A 24,852-nucleotide genomic window follows, 5' to 3' on the forward strand; every position below is an offset into this window, starting at 1 on the left:
TCCAAGATATAATCAACCTAAAGGGGAGAGCAAGGGAGAGAAAGGAAAGGATGGAAAAAAAAAATAAGCAGAGATTTGCAAACCTACATTTGACAAACCCTAATTTGGGAAATTATTTTGTATATCAAACATCTTTGATTCCTAATGATGAGCTGTTTTTCAAAGAGAAGAATGATCCCTGGTGAGCTTAGGAGGGAAGTGGAGCTTCATAAAACACTACTTATGGGCTTTATTAGATGTCCTATCAGATGTCAGGTTCATGGAGAATTAAAAGAAATTACACACTTGCTAAAACATGAGAAAACAACCAACTTTCTGGTGGCTTGCTTGGATCCTCCTGTGCTCTCCTGGGGCCCATGGCTGGGGGAGAGTTACAGACAGCCAAGATTTGTAAAATCTCCTCACCTGGATTTCCTTGCCTGAGTTTAGAAAACAGATTTGCAGTTTGCTCTGGAAGGAAGGGGCAGCGCCTTGCAGAGCCCTCCAGCACACGGGCAGCTTTTAAAGGCCAGAAGTTCCTGTCCTTGGGCTCCCTTCATCTCCACAACCTTTTGCTGTCTTACTGCCACGGGTGACAACAGGGACGGGCATGAAAGAACCAAACAAACCGTGCCTCATCCCCTAGAACTTGGTTTTAAGCCCTTTAGAAATTACAAAATACCCTCACTTTACAAACTGACTTTATGGCACCTCCACCTTTCCTTTTGTTGCTCCCAAGGATGTGGTGCAAATCACCCTGTCACGATATTTGTACTTACAGAGCAGCACCCTGAGTCTGCCACGATGTGCAGCCCAAAAAATTGTTCCAAAATGAGTTGTGAGAAACAAATTTTATCTGTACAGAGGCTCTGTGCCCATGGAATGTGGCACACGTGGCACAGGGATGTGCAGACCCTCCCATTTATTGGTACAGAGGTAGAACAGGCACCTGGGTGCCCACCTGAGTTCTTGTACAGAAATCTCCCACTGTCCATGAACATCTCCATGGTTCTCTCCCTGCCTACAAACTCCAGCTCTGTGCTGGCATTTTAAACAGCAGAGGACTGAGAAAAGGGTTAGTGGGACTAAGGAAAAAAAAAAATAAATTCAGCATGTTTTTAATGAGCTTTTCTTTGGTTTATTGCAGCTTTTATAAATCCTCCCTGAGAATTGGAAGTTGCCAAATCTCCTCCCCAAAGATGCACACTGGAGCTTGCAGTGCCCCCAGGGCTGATTTGAATCCAACAGGTTCCAGTGGAGTCAGAAAATGCCAGTGAGTGAGCAGGAGCCAGAGTCTCCTTCAGCACACTTGGCTGGCCTTGCAGCTCTCTGAATCTCTGTTTGCACTGGAGCTGGAAAAAAGAGATTTTTATCACTTGAAAGCACAGCTCTGGGCCCGGAGCAAGCGGGCTCTGGGATGCTGCTCGTGCTGCTCAGCAGCTCAGAGCCAGGACTGAGCACGGCCTGCGAGGGGTCACACGTGTGGGACAGCCCTGCTCAGCCTCCTGAAATCTCCTTTTTCTCCTGGAAAAAAGCTTTCCTGGAGCAACCCCTCCAGCTGTGAGGTTGTGGTGTGCCGAAGACCACCCTAGGTCGGGGTGGCTCCGTGTGCTGGAAAAGTCTCTCCTCCAACCGGAGCTTCCAAAGAAAGGCTCAGCAGTCTCTGGTGTTTGGTCTCAGGGCAGTTTATTGCAAGTTATCTAAAAGATTTTCTCCTGGGGCTGCTGTGGTTTGCTCACAGCTCAGGCAGAGGCACACACACACCCTGACATCCTCTCTGACCCCGACTGCTTCTTCTCTCCCCGCCAGGGCTGCTGCTGTCTTTTATATGGTACATTACGTGTTACATGTTACAGTTTTCCCCAATGCCTATTACCTATATTAAATGGTGATTTTCTATCTTTCATATGGTACATTACATGTTACATGTTTGCAGTTTTTCCCAATGCCTATTACCTATATTAAATGGTGATTTTCTATCTTTTATATGGTACATTACGTGTTACATGGTTACAGTTTTTCCCAATGCCTATTACCTATATTAAATGGTGCTTTTCTACTCTAAACCAATCTGTGAGTGCCAACATCACCAAGAACATGGAGGTAAGGAAGGAGAAAGAGGGAGGACAGGGCAGGCCCAAATCCCAAATCCATCTTAAACCCTCTGACCCCCATGTACAAAACCAAAACCCCCTGTACAGCACTCAAAAATTCTTCCCTCTACTTTGTGACCACTTCTACTCTAATATCTAAACTTTTGTGACTTCTTGTTCTTCCTGCAAGGTTGGTCAATCATTCCATGGCTCAAACCCAAAATCACAGCTGTTTGCAGCTGCCTGCCAGGGTCTCAAACGCTTCTGACCTGGGCCCGGAACATCCAAAAATGTCTGAGGGACATTTTGAGTTCTGGCAGTGGTGGGGATGACGTGCAGGTGCTGAGTCTGTGCCAGGGCAGTGCCCCAGGGCAGGGCAGGGGCGCTCTGCTTGCACAGCTCCCAGACTCTGAGATGGTTTTGGCTGCTCTCCCTTGATCCCAGCACTTCTCGCCCTCCTCTTATAAAAATCTGCTCTCAGGCTTCTCAAGAACCCCAAGAAAATTCAAGGCACAGACAAAGAATGGGCTCTGCCCCAACGCAGCCCCCTGGTAGCAGCATCTCTCATCTTCCTTTGTGTGACCGCCTCAGCTTCTCTAATCCCAGCACAGCTGGGCATGGCACGGCTTTGGTCAACACAGGAACAGGAGTTCTGGGATAAATGGGATCTGAGTATAGCTGTGGACATTCCATTCAGTATCCTAATTATTAGCACTATCATCTGGCTCAAAAATAAAAAATAAAGTTCTTGAAAATGAAAAAGAAACAGTAATTGTCCTGTTTGTCCCAAAATTAAATGTATAGATTTACCTCACAGTGGGATTGTCTTGTTGGTTGTTTTTTTAAACACCTAAAAAAACTTTTCTTCAAGATGTGAATTCAGTGTTAAAACCAGAAATCATCATTAAGTACCTTGACAGAGCAATTTCTGGGGTCTGTGGGCAAACTGCATTTCCCATCTGGACACTCCTGGGCTCCAAAATCTTTGCTCACCCTTGGCTAAACACTTCTTTTGTAGTACCAGGGATCTGATCATATGCTCTGCTTCATCATTTATATGTCAGCACGACTGCTGGGGTTGGAGGGCTGTAAATTAACATAATTGAATGCTGAATCCAGCTCATTTATTTCAACTTTCCGTCACCATGGGAGGAAAAATGAAAAGCTAAAATAAGTTTCAACCAGGAACCCTCAAAAAAATAGTTTTCCACCTTTAATGCACATTGGAATCAGAGTTCCTTGCTGTTGAAAATATAAAATTAAACCAAAGCTGCCACCTGTCCTGGTGAAGGATGGATATTAATGGATTATTTTTGGAAGGAGGAGCTGGGGCATTTTGTCCATCTAAAGATTCCCTTAAATGGCAAAATATTAAATATAAATATGTCCACAGGGGCCTCACTTGCAGGTGTAACCAGGCAGCAGCAAACTTTGCCACAGCATTGGCCTCGTACACTTTAATTTACTCCAGTCCCAAGCTGGGAAAATCAGTTTAAAAGCCAGACAAAATGGAAAATACATTTTATACTGAAAAGAGAGAAGTGAAAGGTATGGAAAGGTATGAGTCCTTCTTAGGAGCTCTTTTGTCACATGAACAATTTACTGCTGTACATTTACAAATGTTCATATCTCTTCTAGGTAATTTAGGAATTAATCTGGAATATTTAATTGTTGTAATTAGATTTTTTCCTTTATTTTTTTCCAAATCTGAAAAAACAATCAATAAAAACTTGTTTTGGTCATTTAGAAGTGTACAGGAAATGCCATGAATTTAATGTTTTGTTTCACATTACAGGTTTTTATTTCATTAGGATGTTGACAACTGAAGGTTTTGTCCTTCAAAACTAACTGAACCCATAATGCCGAACAGCAACTGAGCACCAGAAATTTCCAGGAATATCATTATATGACAATATTTGTTTGGACTGAAAATGTACTTTTAAACAGAACCTTAATTTTCTACCTTAAACCTGATTTTCTACCTTAATTTCATATAACACCAAATGGACTGCCTGAAATTAAACAGAGTGCCTCAAATGTAGCTTCTATTAGAGAGAAACCTCTTGGATTTGTTGTGTCCCTGGCAGAAAAACATCCTCTTGTCCTCAACCTTGCAGCCACCTCATGGATTAAGGAAAAGGAAGGGAGAGGTGGCCTCTGCTCCTGGGATTTTCCCATCTGGCTCCATGTGACAAGAGAGATGCCACTGCAGGAGCTGGAGGCAGAGCTGGGAAGGGTTTCTGAGATCCAGGTAGAGATTTACATCTATAAATAATTATTTTAAGAAAACATCTCATTCATTTACGCAACTGTGGCAGTCCTCTTTAAATTCAGTAAACTGCTCTGCCCCGTGGTGAGGGAGATGACAGAAGAATTCAAATCAGGACAAACATAATTGGTTAATCAGAGTTTAAGGAAAATCCTCTGCTTCCTAATAAGAGCTGGGATGCTGATTGCCAGAGCCCCTGCATGGGATGCACCTGCAGCTGCTGCTGTGCTCAGCACCAAAACACAGCAGCAATTCCAGCTGGAGCTCAGGGAGAGTCCTGGAGCTGATTCCTGGCCCAAAGATCCCAAAAAGATCCCAAATGCTGGAATCTGAGGTATTGATGATCCCTAAATTGTAGAAAGTCTCTGTCTGTCAGCCCCCTGCCAAAGCAGAAGCCAGAATTGGTCTGTGCTGGTTTCCAGGTTGTTTATTCTGTTTATCTCTCACATGTTCTGCTGCCCTGCCCAGCTCTGTCCTGCAGGGCAGCGTGTGGGGCTCTGCCCTCAGGGGGATGTGACAAACATTAAATACCAGAAACTCCCTGGGCTGCATTTACAAGAACGTGCCAATATCTGTCACCTACGTTGGACAGTGTGTCCCCAGCCTGAACCAACAGAAAAATGCCAACACCACAGTGAGACATGGAGGGCATGGAGAAGGAGAAAAAGGACAAGGCACACCCAATTTCCTCCAGCTTGTCCCCTTTGGACCCCTCATCTAGAATCCTAAAATTCTACTTTTGCACCCGTGCCACACTTAATTATTACTCAGAGCAGGTAATTGATCCTGTAAGATTGAAAACTCTTTTCCATGGCCAGAGATCACAGCCAGTGTCTCTGGGGGCTCTGTCCAGGGGGTTCTGACCCCTGCCAGGGTCCCAGACCTGCCAGCAGCCAGAGGGATGACCTGGACTCCCACACCAAAGAGATCCCAAAGAGATCCCAAAATTCAGTTCATGGACACTCCACAAAAGAATTTTGTGGTCAGACACTGAGTGGGCAGCAGGAGCAGGGAGGGGATGGAGGCAGGAGGAGATTTTGGGTAAGGATCAGAGCTGCCACAGGTCCTGGAAGTGCTGTGGCCACAGGAAACCAGGGAAACCTGTGGAATTCCCTGCCACAAAAGCATTGGGGAAGCCATCAGGTTGGCAGGGTGGCACAGGCACCACGACAGAGGTGTGCCAAAGCACAGTGCCAAGAACACACAGTGACCTTGGATCCAGCTGGGCAAACAGTGCCAGGGGGGACATTCACCACTTGGACCCGACTGGAGTCACCAAAAGAGCCCTTCAAATGTGCCAGCAGGACCCTTTGCCCCTTTGGCTGTGCCAGGCAGGGCTGGGAGCTGCTCCCCATACCCCAGAGCCCTGCAGGGTGTTCTCCAGCAGAACAGCCCCTCTGTGCTGCTCCCCTGCTCACAGAAACCTCCCCCAGAAGAATTTCTGCTGCCTTGAACAATCCTCTCCCTCGCAGTGCCCGGGCTGGGGATGAGGATGAGGATGAGGATGAGGATGAGGATGAGGATGTTCTCCGCAGCCAAGGGCAGCTTCCCTCAAAGCCACTCCACAAACAGTTCAGAGCTGTCCTGGGCTGTCCTTTGAGCCGTGTTTGTGCTCCTTTAAGGAGCCCATAAAGCTCCTCCTGCAGCTTTCCATCAGGAGAACATTCCTGCTAATTCATTGTTTTATCAAGCCCTTCTCTTTCACTGGGGTTCACACTGATGCAGGACACCTGACCTATCTGATTTTTTTTTTTTCCTCCTTTGAAAACTTTTTTTTCACCATTCCAGTGGAAATTAGATTTTTAACCTAGGTTACCTTTCAGTAGAAATGTGTCTCCCTGCTAGAGAAGCTGTTTTTACTTTTCACCCGAAGGCCCCAAATATTCAAATCTCAGAAGTCTGATGTTGAGGGGGAAAAAAGTGTGTGAGTAATAAGTTTTCATTGGAAATTCTTTTGTTTGGTAAAAAATAGCCACATAAATTAAAACCATTTTCAAATGCCCCTCCTGACATGCACACATGTGAAGCACACACAATATGCCAGTCCTAAAGTATCTTTGCAATAAAATTTCCCTCTAATCCAGCTCGATTTTATATATCTGGCAGTTAATCCTGCTCTGAAGAACAAAAAACACTCAGGAGTGCACTTGAGAAACTGTTGGGAGCTTCCATCACCTTCACAGCCAGGAGCTGTGTCTCATTTTAATAGAATGGTATTTCTACTGCTAAATTTGGTCAACACACATTCCCAGCTGGAGATGCCTTCTCAGCAGGGCTGGCTCCCATGGCAGTGCCCACACAGCAACCCAGGCATCACCCAGGGCTCCTGAGCAGCTGAACACGTCAGGTTCCTTCAGCTCCATGGCAGAAGGTGGATCTCCAACCTCCAGATAGTTTCGGTGGCCTCCTCCAAGTTCCCTTTGGAATTTTCTCAGATACTCCTGGAACGTGGATGTTTCGCATCAGGACCTCATCAAAGCTTTGTGTAAGAAGAGAATCTGCTCCTGGTTTGCTGTGTTCGTTTGTTTGATTAGTAATTTATTATAAATTTGCTTTTTACACAAGCATTGCACTCTGAAGCCAGTGGAGATGACTCTCTCTAGCTGTGCCTTGGAGTGTTTGGAACAGCTAAAACCACGTGCTCTGCTCCCACAGGACTTGCTTCGTTTTACATTAATTCTGTTGGGCTGAAGCCCCTTAACCTGAAAATTCCTTCTGCTCCTGCCTTTTTCACTGCTCCAGCAAGCCCCAGGTCACCTTGAGGCCCTCCCCACCTCTGTTTCCCATCTTTGCTTGGATCATTGGCACAAATACTGGATTGAGATGAGCAGGAGAGCCAGGGCTGAGTCAGGATTTACAACACCCAGCAATGTTTGAACACCTAACGAGGCCAGGCAGCAGCTGGACTAAGAGAAATGCCCTGGAGAAATCCAGGTACATTGCACTGTCCCAGCTCCCTTTCTGGAGCAGAAATGCAATCCTGTCAAGAAGACAGAATGTTCATATGACAAGATTTGTATTCCTTCCTGCTGGCTGTCATTAATTCCATTTTACCCTCTAATTCTTTGTTAATAAGGTTTGGGGTTAATCATGATGTTTTACTTGGAATCAGGGTCAGACTAAGTGGTCTGCTGTTCCCTGGAACCTTTTTTAAAATACAGGTTAGAGGTTGATAAGCTCTAAGGGACATTTAAGGTCCTTACAAGAATGATTTCCTGTAGTAAAACATCAAAAGTGAAATCTTGGTGCTGCTGAAGTAGATGGGAAAATTCTGATTTGCCTCAGTAGCAAAAGAAAGATTTCACTGAAAACTGTAAGGCTAAAGAAATAACTGAAAATATGAACACTAAATTTAGCTTAACACTAAAAAAGAACACTAAATGGCAAGTGCTATTTTCCTCAAGATACTTCCAGCTGTGACATAAAATGTCAAAATTTTGGTGGAAACCAGAAGAAAAAAAAGAGTTGAAAATCCAATTTCTCATTGAAAAATGCTTTACATGGCAAATTTTCAATCAGGAAAATTTCTATTACTGTCTCCGACCACCCCAGTGCAATTTCTGCCTGAAGAGCCTGCAGTCCCTCACACAGCAATAGATACCCTACAGCTCCAGGGCTTACAACTCCCAAATTTGGCTATTTCCAAGAGCTTTTGATCCACAGAAATGTTTGTCATCAGCTAAAACCCAACCAGGGCAGCCATTCCAGACTCTGAATCAGAATAAAAGGTAATTTGGAGCACAATATTAAAAGAGAGTCCAAAAAGCAAAAAGAGAGAGAAGAGGGAGAGAAAGAAAGAAAGAAGAGAGAAAGAAGAGAGAAAGAAGAGGGAGAGAATAAAGAGACTGGAGTGATATTTATGAGAAATTAAAATAGTTTGAGTGATGTTCCACACATTTGCTTGGTTTTGTTAAGTGTGCGCTGAACATTCTCCAGCTGCTGGAGTAAGAGATATTTCACCCATAGAAATTTGTTTAAATATATTTTTATCAACATATATCAGCACATATTTATATGCCTATATACACACATGGGTTTGGCTGAGGATTTTTGTGAGATATCACCGGGATCACCTTCAAAAAAAAAAACCAAAAACCTCTACAGCAAAACATCTGCACTTGCTATTCCAGATACAGACACCCAGGAGAGCATAAATTTCCCTGAATGGATGTATTGTTTTACCATTTATTTCCTCACTTCCTCAAAATGCCTGCTCATCTGAATTTCCAATATATTAGCTGTATTTGGTGTGTGCACGGTTCCCCTTCACTACACCAGAGCAGATTAGTGCTCGTTGCCTCTTTCCTTGCTTCTCTTCAGATCGTTACACATGACAAAACAACTGTCCTAATTACAGCAAGTGTTCCCAGCTCTGTCACCGTGACAATTACTGCAATGAGGGCTCAATATCTGCAGCAGACAGTAAAGTATTACTGCAGTTGTGTTTGATAGTGCTCAATTGTCCCCTGGAGGATTCTCCGAGCAGGTTTTGTGTGGGGTGAGGCTCCCCCCCTGTGCTTTGCTAACAGGGTTCAAAAGGTGACCCAGGGTGGGCTGGGGGAGAGGCACAGGTTTGGGGGTCCCGAGGAGAGGAGACACGGGTGGGGGTTTCCAACACAGCTCCTCTCATCACAGCCAGAGCGGCTGCACCGACTCCTTCCCGAGTCCCCACAGCACCAGGAGGAATTTTGGAGATATTCCCTCCTTCCCCTGCTTGCACTCACAGCCTGACAAGCTGATACTGCTCCAGATGGGGTAAGATACCCCAAACCATCCCCTCCAGAACCACATCCCTGCCATCCCTGTGTCCCTGACAACCTCCTACTGCTCTGGATGGGGTAAGATACCCCAAACCATCCCCTCCAGAACCACATCCCTGCCATCCCTGTGTCCCTGACAACCTCCTACTGCTCTGGATGGGGTAAGATACCCCAAACCATCCCCTCCAGAAGCACATCCCTGCCATCCCTGTGTCCCTGACAACCTCCTACTGCTCCAGATGGGGTAAGATACCCCAAACCATCCCCTCCAGAAGCACATCCCTGCCATCCCTGTGTCCCTCAGGAGCCTCAGAGCTGCCTGCACAGCAGTGGCTGCTCTGTTCCTGGAGGATTTCTCGTGTTTGTTTGTTTGTTTGTTTGTTCACACGAGCTGATCCACGCAGACCCTCCAGCAGACCCTCAGGGGTGGCCCTGCTCTGACAGTGCCTCTCCAGTGATGCTGGACACCTTTAACCCCACTTGTCTCCCCTGTCAGCCCTGCAATCCCAGCTAATCACACAAGGGATTTCAGCTCTTTCCAAAGGCAATATCTTGACCTACACCACACTCCCTTCATCCTAAGTGACGAAGCTGATGTTTTCTGCATTTATAGTCCATTATGTTCCTGAGGTTGATTCATTCAGATGTTCTCCTTTTAAACCCCATAAACAATGCAGAACCAGGAGCTGTGTACCCATCTCACTTGACCAGAAACAGGAATGCAGGGCCCTAATATTGAATATTGATCATGGAAGGCTAATGCTGCCACAGTCAACTTGGCATGACCTGACCAGCGTACTTAAAGTCTGGATTTCTAATTTTCCTTGGCCGGGGATAAAGCAATATCTTATTTACCAGATAACATCTTTATTATAAGCATCTTGCACAGCCTTTCCACTTCAGCCCACATGGGTTTCTTCTGCTCTTGGCATGGATCAATGAAGTCAATATTTCTGACTGCAAAGCTTTGTATGACTTACACATATTTAAAAGGATAAATCCCAATCAACAACTCTTCTGCTTGAACATAACCATTATAATCCTTATCTTTGATCCTTTGGGCTACAGCAAGCAGGGAAAGGAAAGAGTACATCTCTCCAGCTCTCAGGAAATAGTTATGATGACAGCAGGAGATAAACAACATTGCCTGCCTTTGCTGGCTGGAATGGCTCCAGCAAAACCAGTACGTGGTGCTGCAGTTCCATGAGCCCAAAGTGGCCAGCAAGCCCTCAAACTGGTGTGCCAGCCCCTGAGGTACCAAAATGTGGAACAGCCCTGCAGCCTGAGCCCCTCCAGCTCTGAGACTCACAGGACATTTGTCTCACACGAGGGGAAGTCGAGGCACATGAGAAGAATCTCTCCGGGATGATATTCCCATCAAAGGGAGGGGAAGAGGGTCAGAGCCACAGCTCCATTTAGCACAACTCAACTTCTTTACCAGATGAGATGAAGTTCCATAAATCAAGCTGGGGATCTGCCTAAGTTATGTTTAGGGAGTTGAATTTAATCTCTGTAAGGCTTGCTTTCGTCCTGTGAGTTTCAAATGCTACAAGCAGCCTTTCTTCAGCATATGGAGGCCACAGAAGTTCAAAGCAAGCACATTTCAACAGGAGGGTTTCACTTTTGAGGGTTAAGTTGTTGGCCAACCCCCACATTTTGCTGCTACACCACCAAATCCCACTAACAAAGATGAATCTTTTTCTGCCAAAAGACTGGTTTTAGCAGTGAAGTTTTTACTAATTCCCTAAATGAAATAAGCTTTATCAGCAAAATTGTTTTGGTTTAGTACAGCTGAACCTGTGCTGAAGGTTGTACCAATAGAGAAGTGCTATAAAAAAAATTAAAAATAATGACAACCTTAACCAAAATTATTGTGCTGACAACAGGTTTTACTGACTTTAAGGTTCCTTTGGAAAAAAATTACCAGAAAAGTCAAGTAGGGAAAAGAGAAAGGCAAACAGGGTGAGAGGGCAGGGAAAAGAATGAAAAAAGGATTCCTTTTGGCCCAGTAGTCAAAGTATTTTCTGAAGTTCTTGCTTTGCTCTGGAAGCAGCCACACAACTTCAAAAGGCGTGTTTGTTTTATTGAGAGATCTCAGAGATCTTTTGATACGGTGCCACGGGTCCCAGTCCCGCTCACTCCCAGTCAGGGTGAGCCAGCTGAGCTCGGAGAAGCTCCTCCATGGGAGGAGGACACCAGGAAAGGACCTGGCCCTTCTCCTCGGCGAGGCTTGAATCAGAGCTCAAAGCTGAGCTGAGCATTTGCCAAAAGGGGCAGCAGGAGAATCTGCCCTGCTCTTGGTTTGTAGGAGGCAGACAAACACAGCCAAGGGGGAACAAAACTGCAAGAACTGCAACTGGCATTAGTTTTGTTCTTTTTTCTTTTAAGTGCCTCCATTTCTCATAGAGTTTACACATTTATAGGCAGAAAAACTTTCTTTTCTGCAGAGAGCTTCCAAAATGGTCTGTGCTGAAGTTATTTCACACATATTACACTGACACTTTCCATACTATGCAAATATCAGCATCTTAACATTGGGGCATCTCCTCACTATTTGCATTTATAGCAGACTTTGGAAGATTGAGTTATAAAAAAAGAGGCTGTCTTTGAGTCATGCTTAGTCTAAACTGCTCAACGAGGTAACAGTTTTCAAAACTGCAACCATAAACCAGATAGTCCTCGAAAAAAGAAAAAAAGAAACAGCAGAGAGAAATAAAATTGTATGGACATCTTGTGCAGAGATGATTTCTTAATGTGTGGATGTAAAGTACTCAGCAGAATGGATGTTTCTGCTGCCTTTGGTTCCCACTGCAATCCAAGCCATTAGAATAATTTATCACAGAAAACCTCGGACCTGAGAGGAGGGAGGGAATAGGGGCTGCAGAGTGAAAAGCTCTTTTGACCTAATCTCTGTTCTTATCCCCAGGAATGAATTTCAGTGCTGAAGCTCCAGAGAACAGCAGCAGAAGTAGAAATAATTCTGGTTCATTTTCAACTCCACTTCTTGGACCTCTCTCCCCCCAGTAATTAGGAATTTTGGCAGATCACACAGCCAATCAAACGGATTTTGTCGCCAGTGTTATTTTGCCTTAACAGGATGTTATGGCCTCAGAAACATTCCTCATTACACAGAAAAACGTTTCCCCTCTGGTTTAAACACTCAAATGATTGTGGATCATAAGGACATAACCCAACAATGCTCATGTGCTGCACAGACCAAGTCTTTTGCAATGCAGACTTTTCTCAGAAATTAATTTATGACAAATTGCCTGAATTGAGTAGGAACTTTTAAATCTGTTCCATGGTCTAAAAAGAAAAAGGAAGGGAGAAAAATAAGAATAAAGCCACACTGCCTTTGCAAAGCATTGCTCAGGCCAGGGTCAGACACAGCTCCCTGCAGAGGCTCCTCTTGTATTAAAAAAAAAAAGTTAATTTTGACTATAAATTGCAGAAGGAAGGTAAGGATTTGAAAAAGGAAACCAGACTCTGCCTAATTTTAATAAAACTGATAGATCCCGGCCATATGTTGAACAACATGCAGGGCCCTGCTTTTCTATGGCTGCAATAAAAAACCCAAAAAGTGCTTTTCTGGAGACCTGTTGCAGACAATGCTCCCTTCTGGCAATGCAGCCCCCGCTCCTGCTCCCTCCCACACGTGGCATGTGCCTCTGTGTGTGTTTGCAGATGCACTTCTCTCTCATTTTTATTTGTTTGCCTCAACAGCGTGGGCAGAAACTGAATCCAGAGATTTTGGCTCCTTTAGCTCCACGTTGCAGCTCTTTTATCTCATTCCTGAGCTTTCCTCACAAGGAGCTGGGATGGTGCAGCCACGTGGCTTTGAGTGGAATTTGGGAAAAAAGAGAAACTCTGAACTTCAGGAGGAGACTTCACTCTGCCCATGCCTTGGGCTGCACCTCAAAAATCCCAGAGTGTCATTTCTGAGAGGCTCCAGCTCTGATCCAAGCAATGTCATTTGTAGCAAACTATTAATGGAGAACAATGGCTTGACCCAAAACTTATTAAAATAGACAGCATGAAAAATATCTGGGAATTGAAAAGCAGAAGTGAACCAGTGGTTGTAGAAACAATAAAAAAGGCTCTGAAAATGCCCTAAAGCCAAATACATATTTTCAAAACTGCAAGTTTTACCCATTTTTTTCTTAGGAGAAAAAAAAAATCTCTCTGTGACCTTAGGGCACAACAAATATATTAGGCATAGATCATTTCTAAGTGTTTTTGGCCTTTGTTAGGGAAACATCCATTTTTTGCTGTTTGCAACTGCTTTTTCTGACCACACACAAACCTCCCACCTCACCCAAACGTCCTTTTGCTTCTTTCCTTATTCTTAAATGCCACAACTTTTGAAAAGCACCGACACTGCAAACACTCAGGTATGAGAGCAGGAGAATTGTGGGCACACAGAGCCAGGGCTGCTGTGACCCAGTGGGATGGCAGCCAAGCTCCCAAACCCTGCTCTCCACCCAGTGCCAGCACACCCACCTGCCTTTGGGCTGCCTTGGAGCATCAGCACACCAAACCTGCCCAAAACACCTCTCAGAACTGCCCAAAAAGTGCCTTTTGCACTGAACTCCTGCCACGCTCAGAGTTCTGGTTAGCAACGAGATGAACGACGTGCCAGAACGGCCTGAAAAATGCTGAGGTTGAAAGAAGTGAAAGCCAGTTCTTAAATACTTCAGAAGTTCTCAAAATGAGCCACTTCTGGGCCATTTTTTCCCCATCACAGTCATTTCATCACTCACCTTTTGGCTTTTAGGGTGAGATTCTCTGTTTTCAGCAAGGCAAGATTTTAGGAAGAGCACAGTAAGGGGATTGTTGTTTCTGGGATTGCCTCTCAGGGCTGGGGGATCCCAAATGTTCCATCTCCTGCTGGATGGCTCTGGCAGAGGCTTTTGCACAAACCAGCCCCAAATCTCACCTCAGAAATGCTGGTTTGGGGTAACTTTGATCAGCACCAGATCACCTCTGGAAGCTTCTGCTTCCATCACAGCACACCAGTGCAACAACGCCATTCCAAAAAACCCAAGCTGGCTTTTTCCAGGCAGAAATCCTCATGGCTCTTCACAACAAACGAGTCAATCAAAACCTCCAACGATCACACAGGCAGGAGCAACCCCACACCAACAGATTGATTGGCTCCAGCTTGGAAACCACAACAAAAATAGGTTAAAACTGCCCAGAAGTCCCATTTAAAACAGAAAACAGGATACTCAGAGCACAGAGTGAGCCTTACCAGGGCTCCCAGCGAGGGCATCAACTCTGTTCTCCACGTGGGAAGCAGGTGCAGGATCTTTGGCTCAGCCCTTTGCCCAGGATAAATGAATTTCCAATCTCACACGGAATCTTTTTTTGCTCAGCAAAAATCAGAGGATTTTTTAAAGGGCTAAAAGCAGTAAAATTCCTAATGGGAGAGATTCCTTCTGTAAACACCTCTCAGGAAGAGAGTGCAATACAAAGCCTTCAAATGGCCAAAACACAAATAAACTAACACCCTATAACCACTTGAAATTGTCTTTTTGAACATTTTAAATACTACTGATGAGCTTAAAATGAAAGGAAACATCAGCCTTCCAAGAAAAAATACACTTCTCCAAAACCTGTTTGTCTAATAGAGAAGCCGCTTCTCTAATTAAGCAATTAAGGCTCAGCAAGGCAGACGTTATTATCACATAAAGGTCATTCCAAATGAAGAGGAGCTGAAAAACACTGCTGTTGGAGAGTTTTGTGAATGATCTCCTTTTGATGGGGTGGCTGCTGGCTTGAAGAGAAATGAGAATTACTGTCAGAGTGTTTGGAGTGTCTTCACTCCCAGGCAGCCCTGGGAACAGCAGGGTCTGCTCCTGGGGCTGGCTCGGCTCCTGCTGGACTCTGAGCCCCTCCTTGTCCTTCCCAGTGACTCTGAGCCCCTCCTTGCCCTTCCCAGTGACTCTGAGCCCCTCCTTGTCCTTCCCAGTGACTCTGAGCCCCTCCTTGTCCTTCCCAGTGACTCTGAGCCCCTCCTTGCCCTTCCCAGTGACTCTGAGCCCCTCCTTGCCCTTCCCAGTGACTCTGAGCCCCTCCTTGCCCTTCCCAGTGACTCTGAGCCCCTCCTTGTCCTTCCCAGTGACTCTGAGCCCCTCCTTGCCCTTCCCAGTGACTCTGAGCCCCTCCTTGTCCTTCCCAGTGACTCTGAGCCCCTCCTTGCCCTTCCCAGTGACTCTGAGCCCAGCCCAGGAGCCAGGCTGGGTTTAACCCGAGCAGTGACAGGGCACTGGGTGCAGGCACCGAGCTCTGGGGCCATCTCCAGGTGCTCTTAGTGCTGGAACCCTCAAATGCAGCAAATCCCTCATCATTCCACAGAGAGCAAACAGAAAAAGGGGATCTGAACAGGTTCAGCTAGGTCTGATGTGATAATTAATGTCCAGTGAAGGATTTGGGGGAAAGAGGAGGGACGAAACATAAAAAGAGTTTCCACCTTTATTTTAAGTTCTTTTGACAGATGGGAATATTTTCTGTTATGCTGCTTGTGGTTTGGGTAATGAGCTTAGGCCTTGCATAGCAGGAAGCAGAATTAACTTTGTTTACTTAAAGTGACACCGTCAGCTTGGAAAATCACATTTCCATCTGAAACGCAGTGCCTACTATCATTGCAAATAACCCTTGAGATCATGATAGCTAAAGGAGATTAGAGATGAAAAGAACATGTTGCTCCCTCTCTGTCTTTTTATTTTTTTAGATGTACTCGGTTCACACTGTGCAGCTGAGGGCACTCCCTGCAGCAGTCCCCACATGTCCCTGTCCCTCCCTGTCCCCTGCACTGCTCAAGGTGCAGGAGGGAGCAGCAGGCTGGGGCTGAGAGCCCAGCTGGTCTCTGGCATCCTGAGAAAATACATCCCTAAAGGCAATTGGTGTGGCAGGAAAAAAAAAAACCAACAAATATAGCAGGACTTTAAAATGCATTTAACATGGAGTATACACCAAAATTAAAATTAAAAAAAAATGAAGACTGGAATTTGTAGGAGCTGGCTGATTATAAAAGTCCCTTAGCACTGGCCCCTGAGTGCTTTCCACTGGAAGGGCTCTAAAAACCTGGGTGTTATCAGCTGCTGCAGCACACACAGGTGACAGGATGGATCCTTGGGAAGCCAGGGAGGAGAGGAAAAGGCTTTACAACAGGATATTTCCTAAATAACCAGCTGAACACTGGAATGTGCATGTGTTCAACGAGCAGGCTTGCACAGCCACCAGGGAAAAGTGACAGGGGCAGGAGTGTCCTGCGTCCTCTCTGCTGTTCCTCCAAAAACCATCCCGGACTGGGTGGCAATAACCACAGGAATTGCTGGTGATGAGGAGCCCAGGCTGCTCCTGGTGCTTCTCCCTCCTCTGGCAGCCAAAGCCAGCACGGACTCGTCCTGGTGCTGTTGGCTGTGCTGGGACCCTGGCAGCGCTCACACAGCGAGGAAATGCTCCTCTCCTGCACCCTCACTGCTGCTTCATGTCAGCAGGAGTGACAGGTAAAGAGAAAAATCTGGGCCCAGCACAGAGATGGATCCAAAATACATAAATAGCCAATTAAGAGAAAATATTAATAAAAATATTGTAACAGATCCCAATCTGCTGCTGAGTACCAATTGCCAGTAATAATCTCTATGGTAACTGAACTCTCTTTGGCCTCTCTCTGTATGCAACTAATGTTTTATGTTTTGGTGTTTTTTTCCCTTCCCCTATTTTCATGGAAAGTTTTCAAAACTGGTTTAAATATTATGATATTTTCCTCTTCAAGTGCTAACTGGGATAAGTACTGACTTTGTGTCAGTCTCTAAGCAGATTTTGCCTTCCTTACGTGACTGCCTTAGAGGTGACTTTTGGGAGGCCACTGACTGGAAGTTCTGTTCAGACACAAAACAGGTGAGGGAGGCTTTCCAAACCTACGAGGTTAAAATATTGCCCAGGAACAGATGAACTGATTGGGAAGAAATAAAAAATATACAATGTAAAGATGTTGCTTTCGGTAGCTGGGGAAGCTCTACCTTTTTTTGGTTTTGATTGTTTCCTGGCTGCACTTGGCTCTTCTCACCAGCTGCTCTCTTGTCATCCCAGCAGCATTTCTGGCCTCTGGCTGTTCCCCTTTCCCAGCCTGCTCCTGCTTTGGCTACTGGATCCAAAGGAAGGCATCACCTTTGGAAGCAGCATCACTCAGCAAATATTTGTTGTGTTACTTCACAGACGAGCAGGAAGGTTTGAAGGGAGGACACACAAATCCTGTGAAAACTGTTCCCATGTGCACCTGTAACACCCCAGGGTTTTTCTCAGCTTCTCCTCACTACAGCACAAATAATTATAACCCATTTTCCAGTGGAAGTATCAGACCTTTATTCAGTCTGGCTTTTTTAACTGTAACTGTTATGGCAAAAGATCCCAAACAAGAGAGTTTGGAATTAGATGTGACCTCTGAGTGAAGAGATGATCTTGAGCTCCATTTTGAAAGGCTTCAGAAAGGGCCATGTGAACAGTGCTCTGTTTGCCTTTAGAGCTCAGGTTTCTTTCCAGATACAGAGAACATTTAGGTGCTGAAGGATCGGGTAAAATCCCTGTGGAAGTTCATGCTTGGAGGTGCTGAATAAATGAGAGTCGTTCTGCAACTCTTGCTCCTTTGTACAACAGCCCAAACCAAGACCTTGGAGCTGAGGTTGTGGAGTGGTCTGAAAAGATGGAGCTGGATTCAGATCCAGATCTGAATTTCATAATGGTTGCCTGTCTTCCATCTGTTTGTATTTGGATGTCTCTTAGGATATAAGCAGCAGTTCTGGAGTGTCACACATGAATAAAGTGGATAATTATAAAATTAAAAGATATAACGTGCTTCTAAGGGAGATAAGACTACAATTAAAGAGTATAAACAAAGCTGAGTCTGATGTTCAGACTGATATATTTATTCATTAAATGTAATAACATAAACAAGACTATTAACTGTCATATTTTAATGATACTGTACCCTGCAAAGCGTACTCAGGAAAAGGTCCTATTGACTTCAATAGCAATGCCACATAAATTTAAATCATGGCTGCAGTAAAACAAAATGTCATCATTCTTACTGAAGATTATTTGTTGTAAATATCCCAAAATGTTAAAAAAACACAAACCTGTAACTCACTGAACTGAGGCTGAGCTCAAATGTTTTATCTGTAAATCTGAAGAAAGCCAGTAGGCAATGCAGAAACCTGTTCCCCAGATAACTGAAATTCAGTATTCCCAAGAGGGGAAAACAGCCAGGCAAAGCTGCTGTCTATCCCACGTCTTTCTGGAAGACACTGGACATATTTTTGCCCAGGAGATGGCAAAAATTGGGCAAATGTCACTTCATGTCAGCAGTGTTAAGATCAGATTCTGACCTTTTAAAATATTGTTAACAGTCAGCAAGAGAGGAAGCCTTACAGCAAAACTGGAAAATATGCAATAACTTGCTTGGGGTATGTAAAAAGCGAGTCTGGAAGGAGAAAAAGGGCATCAAGGATTCTCCCTTGCTGCAACAGTGCCAAGAAGATGTAACATGGGACCACGTGGAGCCACAACAATCCATCCCCCTTCGCACCCCCTGCTCAGCCGGGGCAGAGGCAGCTCTGGTGGGAGCAGCACGGACAGAGGTGACCTTCCAAGGGCCTCAGCCCAAATCCGTGACCTGCGCTGAGCTGGGAATGATGATGTCAAGTGTCTGCTCGCGGATTCGGTTCCCTGGCGCCCGCCGCGCGCTCGGCGTCACTTGAAGTGCCGAGAAAACGAGCGCTCGCTGTGCCATGACAAAGGCCACTGGTTGCCTCTTTACTGAGCCTCATACATATGGTGAAAACATATTGACTAATTACTTGCCATTTTCAAAAACTGAAACCACTCCAAAGCCAGGCCCAGGGTAATAGAACAAGATAGAGAGCGGAGAATAAGGACTGGGAGAACGGGGAGGGGGAAGAGCCCAACTCTGAGGCTGCTCATCCCTTATTCAACATCTGCTTTGAAATATGCAGAGGAGAACAACATCTCCCTGCTCCAAACTGCTTAATGGGAACTGGGAAATTAATGCACCTGATTAGTACAGCTGTTCAAAACAGAGGCTGGCTCAAGTTCACAGACAGAGCGAGAGCCAGCCTGCTCTCACACAGGAGCACCACAAGGCTGGGATTCAGCTCAGTTTCCCATTTTTCCAGGATTCTGGGAAGTGCCCAGAGAGGCAGGGAGAGCCCTGGGCCGTGGTGATGAAGCTCTTTGAAGGAGACGGAGTGAAGGGGAGATGGATTGAAGGGGTCGGTGTGGACAGCCAGTCACGGAGCCACAATTCCCAATTTGGCTTTCCCAACACAAGCAGTCCCTCCCAGCACAGCCCCTGCCAGGATCCCCCAGCACAGCCTTCACAGGAGCCTTTTTAGTGCCACCTCACTGCCAACACCTCGGAGCCCCGACAAACCAGTCCACTCAGCTGGTGAGGAATCCTCCCTAAGTAGTGGGACGAACGTTTGACAACTTAATTTCAAGGTAGCTCATGAAGTAGAAGCAACGGAGAGCTACACAACTGTAAAAAAAGAGAAATGTTGCTGGATAAATTCTGCCAGTAATGGATGTGTTACAGAAAATACACTTAAAATTCAAGCTCTTTGTATTAGAAGACAGGCTCTTTGGTTTTGAAGTAGGAATTGTGAGGGCTCGCTGGAGCTGGGGTTAACAGGAGTACAATAACTGCTATTAGAGTTTTATGATTATGAAACTTATGCTCCTGTATCCCCAATTTAGAAATAATAGGAAATGCTACAGATGACTTTTATAAAATCAAGACAGTTTATATAGGAAAAAAAATTAAATAATTATTCCCTTTTATTTTTCCTTTAAATCATCCAGTTAATAGAAATCAGAGACCTGAATAGGATGCCTAAAGTTAATGGCATTATTAGACAGAGAAAAAAGAAAGAATGATCAAAAGTTTGACCCATTTACCAAAAAGTTCACAGCATGTAGAATCTTGCTATTCTACCAGTTGTTATTTTTTTTTTGTAATTCAATATAACTCTCAAACCATGTTTGGAGGTTAGATGTAGTCTTAAGCAGAGACTCAGAGCAGTTCTCTATTACATTTCTATTATATGAGAGAGAGTTGCTATTTCAGAAAGACATAGATAATCTGATATATTTCATAAAAGTTTCAGAAGAAGTTTCATTTTCCAGCTTATAAACTAAAAATAAAACACTTGAAATGATTGATTTTCCTTTAAGGCAACTGTGGAGCCTGAGTTGATAACACTACTGGTCAAGTGCAAGAATTCCCAGCATTTTGAACAGGACCAGATACTGTTCATATTGTTTTTCATTCCTGTTTTCAGGTAAAAACGTGGGGACAGATCATCACAATTTTGCCCCCGTAGCATAAATATGAAGGTTTAACAGACTGGCTGTTCTCCAGGGAGTGGGGAGCACTTTGACTTTTTAACAGGAATTTGCAAACCTTTAAATCCTGGGTGTGAAAGCTGCTTTCCTCTCTGCTGGAGTTCAGCAACTTTCCCCAGAAGCCTGGGGAAACAGCTCAATTCTAAAGGAAAGCAATGACCAGAAATCTTATTTTCTTCCCCCATTTTGTTCAGTCATTCCCAGAACAGTGGAGCCTTCCCTGGGCAGCCGGGGAAGCAGGAGCGGTCCATCAGGAGGAGATAACAACTTCTTTTAATGCATTTATTCTTTCCAAACAGGTTTTATTGCACTTCCTGGCAGTTCCCCAGCAGTGTGCACCCTGACGGAGCCCTGAGTGCCGTGCAGGAGGGAAAAGGGAGCTGGGATAACACACGGCAAGTTCCTTTGGGCGCTCCTGGAGCATCCACAATTTTAATTTTCGTGGTGTTTAATCCTCGGTACAGCAGAACTGCTCAGCGCAGCCAGCTCGGGGAGTGCCTGCCTTGCCTGAGAGTGGCACACAATGGGCTGGGAATGCCCGGGATGCTGCCCGCTCCTGCTTTTCCTATCACTGAGCACAACCCATCACTGTGTCACAGGCAGGGCTGGGAGGAAAGGCCAGTGCATTAAGACAGCACATAATTGTCATCTCTGAGTTTCTGACATTAATCGTTTTACTTAAAGAAGCCAATAGAATGTTTTGGGTTGTTTTTTTTTTTTTTGGTCCCCACCACCTTAAGTGACAACACCCAGGAGATAGTCTGGGTAAAAAAAAAATTATAAAAATAAATTTAAAAAAATAACTCAAAATTTTTTTGCTAATTAAAAGTAATGTGTTTTCCCATTTTTTGGCAATTTGATAACACAAAACACTTACTTGGGGGCCACAGGGGGAAACAAACTGAGACGGATAAAAAATGTTTTGTGTTCATCCAAGCAAGACTATGTTAATGCACATTATCCCATTAATGCACATCAACATCGGGAATAAGCGCGCCAATGCAAGCAAGAAGCATACACTTATCATCATTTGATAACATGTTTAATGACAGATTGACGGTTGATTTGCAAATGTGAACTGGCATCAATGTTGCTAACTTCAGCTTCTGCCGCCTCCTCTGCTATGCCAGCATATTTATGTGCATAATTTGATTTCGCAGCCACACTGTTAGTACATTTTTAATATTAACTATGCAAGAACAGACAGCCGAACTTAAGTTGCACTGATGGTTTGAGTTCATTAGATTGAAAAAGATGGGCAATGCTGACAAAGATGGAGATGGCAGCACAACATCAAAGAGGCAACACTTAACAAACACACTCCATTTTGAACAAACCGAACTAACACATTTCATGTTGTCGGCTGCAGCAGAGCCCTTATGTACAACAGCAAGGAAAAAATATGCTCCTGCCCTGGGCATGCTGACAGCAGCTCTGCGAGCAGCTCAGCAGGCCCCTGGCCACAGAGCTGTGAGATATTTCACTCATCCTCTGCAGGTAAAGGGCTGACTGGGGGCTGATGGCCGAGTGACAACAGCAGAACTCAGCGCTGGAGCTGCTCCTGATTTACACTGGGCGAGGCAGAGCCCGTCCCCATCCCCTCCCAGCGCTGGCTTTGCACAGCTGGGACTCTTTGTGGTGAATAATAAAGAGATTTTGCTGAGAGCTCTTGCACGAGCAGAACTGAAGCTCAGAGCCCCGTGCCTCGGGCCGTGAGGGGTGGGATGTCCTTCCCGTGCCATGGACACTCCTGGTGACTGCCTCTCCTTTGGTGATCCTGGGCAATTCAATTCTGCTCTGGAGAGAACACGTAGCAATGAGCTGGGAGGAGAATATTTCATCCTCTGCTCACATTAATGTCTGAGCATATACTGCATCTAGTATGAATTTGCTTGTTGTGCTGCAATATATAATAAATTCGAGGCAGTAGCTTTATGATGCACGTTGCAATTTTCAATTTTATGCTACAAACTGACCGTCCGCAGGATTCTGACCGTATAACCCGAGCCACTCCGTGCAGATGTAACATCAGCTCCTCTGAAGCACGGGCAAACCATGATTTAGACACACAATTAGATGGACCAGGTCCTCAACAATTCTCAGCTGCCTGAATTACTGCTGAACAGCCTAATAAACATAGAGCACATAGGCCCCTGCTCTGCAGAGCTTTTAAGAATGTTCTTAAGTTTGTCCCTAATCAGCAAAGCAACTCTTACGATTGCTGTTACTCAGAGATTACTCCTGGACCAGAATCCTGTGGTGCTTGGACCCCCATGGAGCACTGGACAAGACCAGGGTCATTAGGAAGCTGCGACTGAATAATCAGCATAAAGTGTTGATTATTGAATTTAATCCTGGAAACACTTGCCAGGGTGGGATACCGAGCAAGGGAGCAGGAAAGGACTCTCATCAATCTTGACCAGGCAGCAGCAGGAGGATTCCTGGTACCCCTGTCCTGCTGGCAGCTCCTGAGCAAATGCCTCCTGCCAGGATGCTGCCCTGGTCCAGCTGGAAAAACTGCTTCTTTTTTGTCTGCTGTGAAAGAAACCCGAGGTTTTCTTTCAGTAAAACCTCTTGTGGAGGTCTGTGCTCCTTTTGCACAGAGACCTGCATTGCAGGGAGAACTAATCCTAATTCCTGAACATTTGGCTCAAGAAGCTCTTAAGAGCTGCAGTGGGTGGTGCTGTACAGACCCCCAAAAAGAGGAATATCTGAGCAATACCCTGGGCACCCCTGGCACGTGTGTAGTTGGCTATTTTAGAATCTGTTGGTGCATTAGGGTCCCAACCCACAGCAGACACAGTGCTGTGAAGGTGCTGTACTGATCCTCCTGCAAGAGCATCTCTCAGAAAAGAACCAAATAATTTCCACCAACACAGGGCACCAGGTAGGTCTTGCTCATCCTAGTGAGGACACAAGAGATCTTGGAAGCTTTCTAAAGAGTGAAAGAACTAGGAAAAAATAAAGGAACAAAAAGGGCCAGCAGAGACAAGTGTAAGAATGAGGCCGTGCTCAGCTGGAGGGACCATTCCTTTTCTCGAGTCACAATTATCTCTGCTACCACATTTGTGTCCTCGCTCTTGTCTCGATTTAAGTAAGTTACAATTCTCCCACTCTTGTTACTGAGTAGATGCAGATGCCACTTTGTTCCGTGTGATTTATAGCTAGTAGCTAATGTTCAGTTATAATTCCCCATTTTAGACATGAAAAATAGCCTGTAATGCTCAACACAAGGGCCTCTCAACAATGATATATAATTTAAAAATTAACACGAGGACAGAGGAGCCACGGGATTTTGAACTAGGGACTCTCTCATTCAAAGGTTAAATCTCTACAAGGTGAGCTAAAGGAATTAGTTGAGTTATTAAGTAAATGCCTCTGTTCTATTTTCCCAGCACATTAGCTGTTGCAGCCTTTTCCAGTTCAGTTGTGTTCCGCCCCAGCATGTTCAAAGTGCAAATGCTCGTGGCACTGTGTTCACACATTTGCTTTTTTTCAATGTCAAACAAACTGGAGCTGTTCAGAGCCAAAGGTCAAAGTGGAGGGTCCTTAAGGAAATCTCCTGGGAAATGATGTGATTGCTCTCGTGTCTTTATTGTGTATAAAATCAGGCTTCATACATGGCTCATCCTTTCCAAGCATCTTAAAGCTATAAATGAGTCATGACTCATTCCTGCAACACCTAAGTTATGTAAGTGGTCTTGCTAATTTACTGGAATATCTCGCATAACTAATCATTTCCAGGATCCAACTCTGAGGCCTCGGAAACCTCTGAGCTATGAAGAGCTCCTTCAGAAACAGAGATGTTAAACCCCAACCTCACAGGGTGAGGCAAAAGCAGAGCAGGGGACAGAACCTGCATCCCCTGACTGGCTCTGCCAAACTCGAGCCATGAACTCCTCGTTTGGCAAAGCTCAGCAACTCAGAAAAGCCAGGGAGCGTGGAGAGGGAAAAGAGCTTGGCTCTGGAGAGCTCTGGGAGGTGGCATTCCTTTCCTGCCTGCTTCTGCTCCCAGTGAGGTGCAGCTCATCGCCTCGGTGTCTCCTGCTGCACTTTGCTTAATGGTCTCGCTCCAGCATCGAATGTTATATTTATGGATTACAAATTTATTGACATTTGACATTTGCATCAGCTTTCACCTGATCAACAGGAGCTCTGACTGCCAAAGGGAGTTATTAAGGAAGATTTCAACAGCCATGGGAATGCCAAAAATGTCATTAAATCATATCAGAAAAACAATGTGTTCATAGCATTCATACATTTAGTCTTGCCAGTAAATCTTCTGGTTGATGCTTGGACCACCTACTGATGATACTCAAAGAAAAGG

At 45.0% G+C, this 24,852-nt stretch overlaps 1 protein-coding gene across 2 annotated transcripts in view; it reads right to left on the reverse strand.

Annotated features, from left to right (window-relative positions):
- TSHZ2 (teashirt zinc finger homeobox 2) overlaps positions 1–24,852 on the reverse strand; it is a 218,767-nt gene that overhangs the window by 50,532 nt on the left and 143,383 nt on the right. Inside the window, exon 3 of one of the 2 annotated variants that reach the window (XM_085558307.1) lies at positions 4,871–22,322. The exons of the other annotated variant lie outside the window; for it this stretch is intronic. The gene's annotated coding sequence lies outside the window, so the exon portion shown is untranslated. Of the gene's footprint in view, positions 1–4,870; positions 22,323–24,852 lie in introns of those variants that run through there. 2 annotated transcript variants of the gene reach the window in all.

Source organism: Lonchura striata, chromosome 20 (assembly GCF_050655825.1).
Source record: "Lonchura striata isolate lonStrDom1 chromosome 20, ASM5065582v1, whole genome shotgun sequence".
NCBI lineage: Eukaryota > Metazoa > Chordata > Aves > Passeriformes > Estrildidae > Lonchura > Lonchura striata.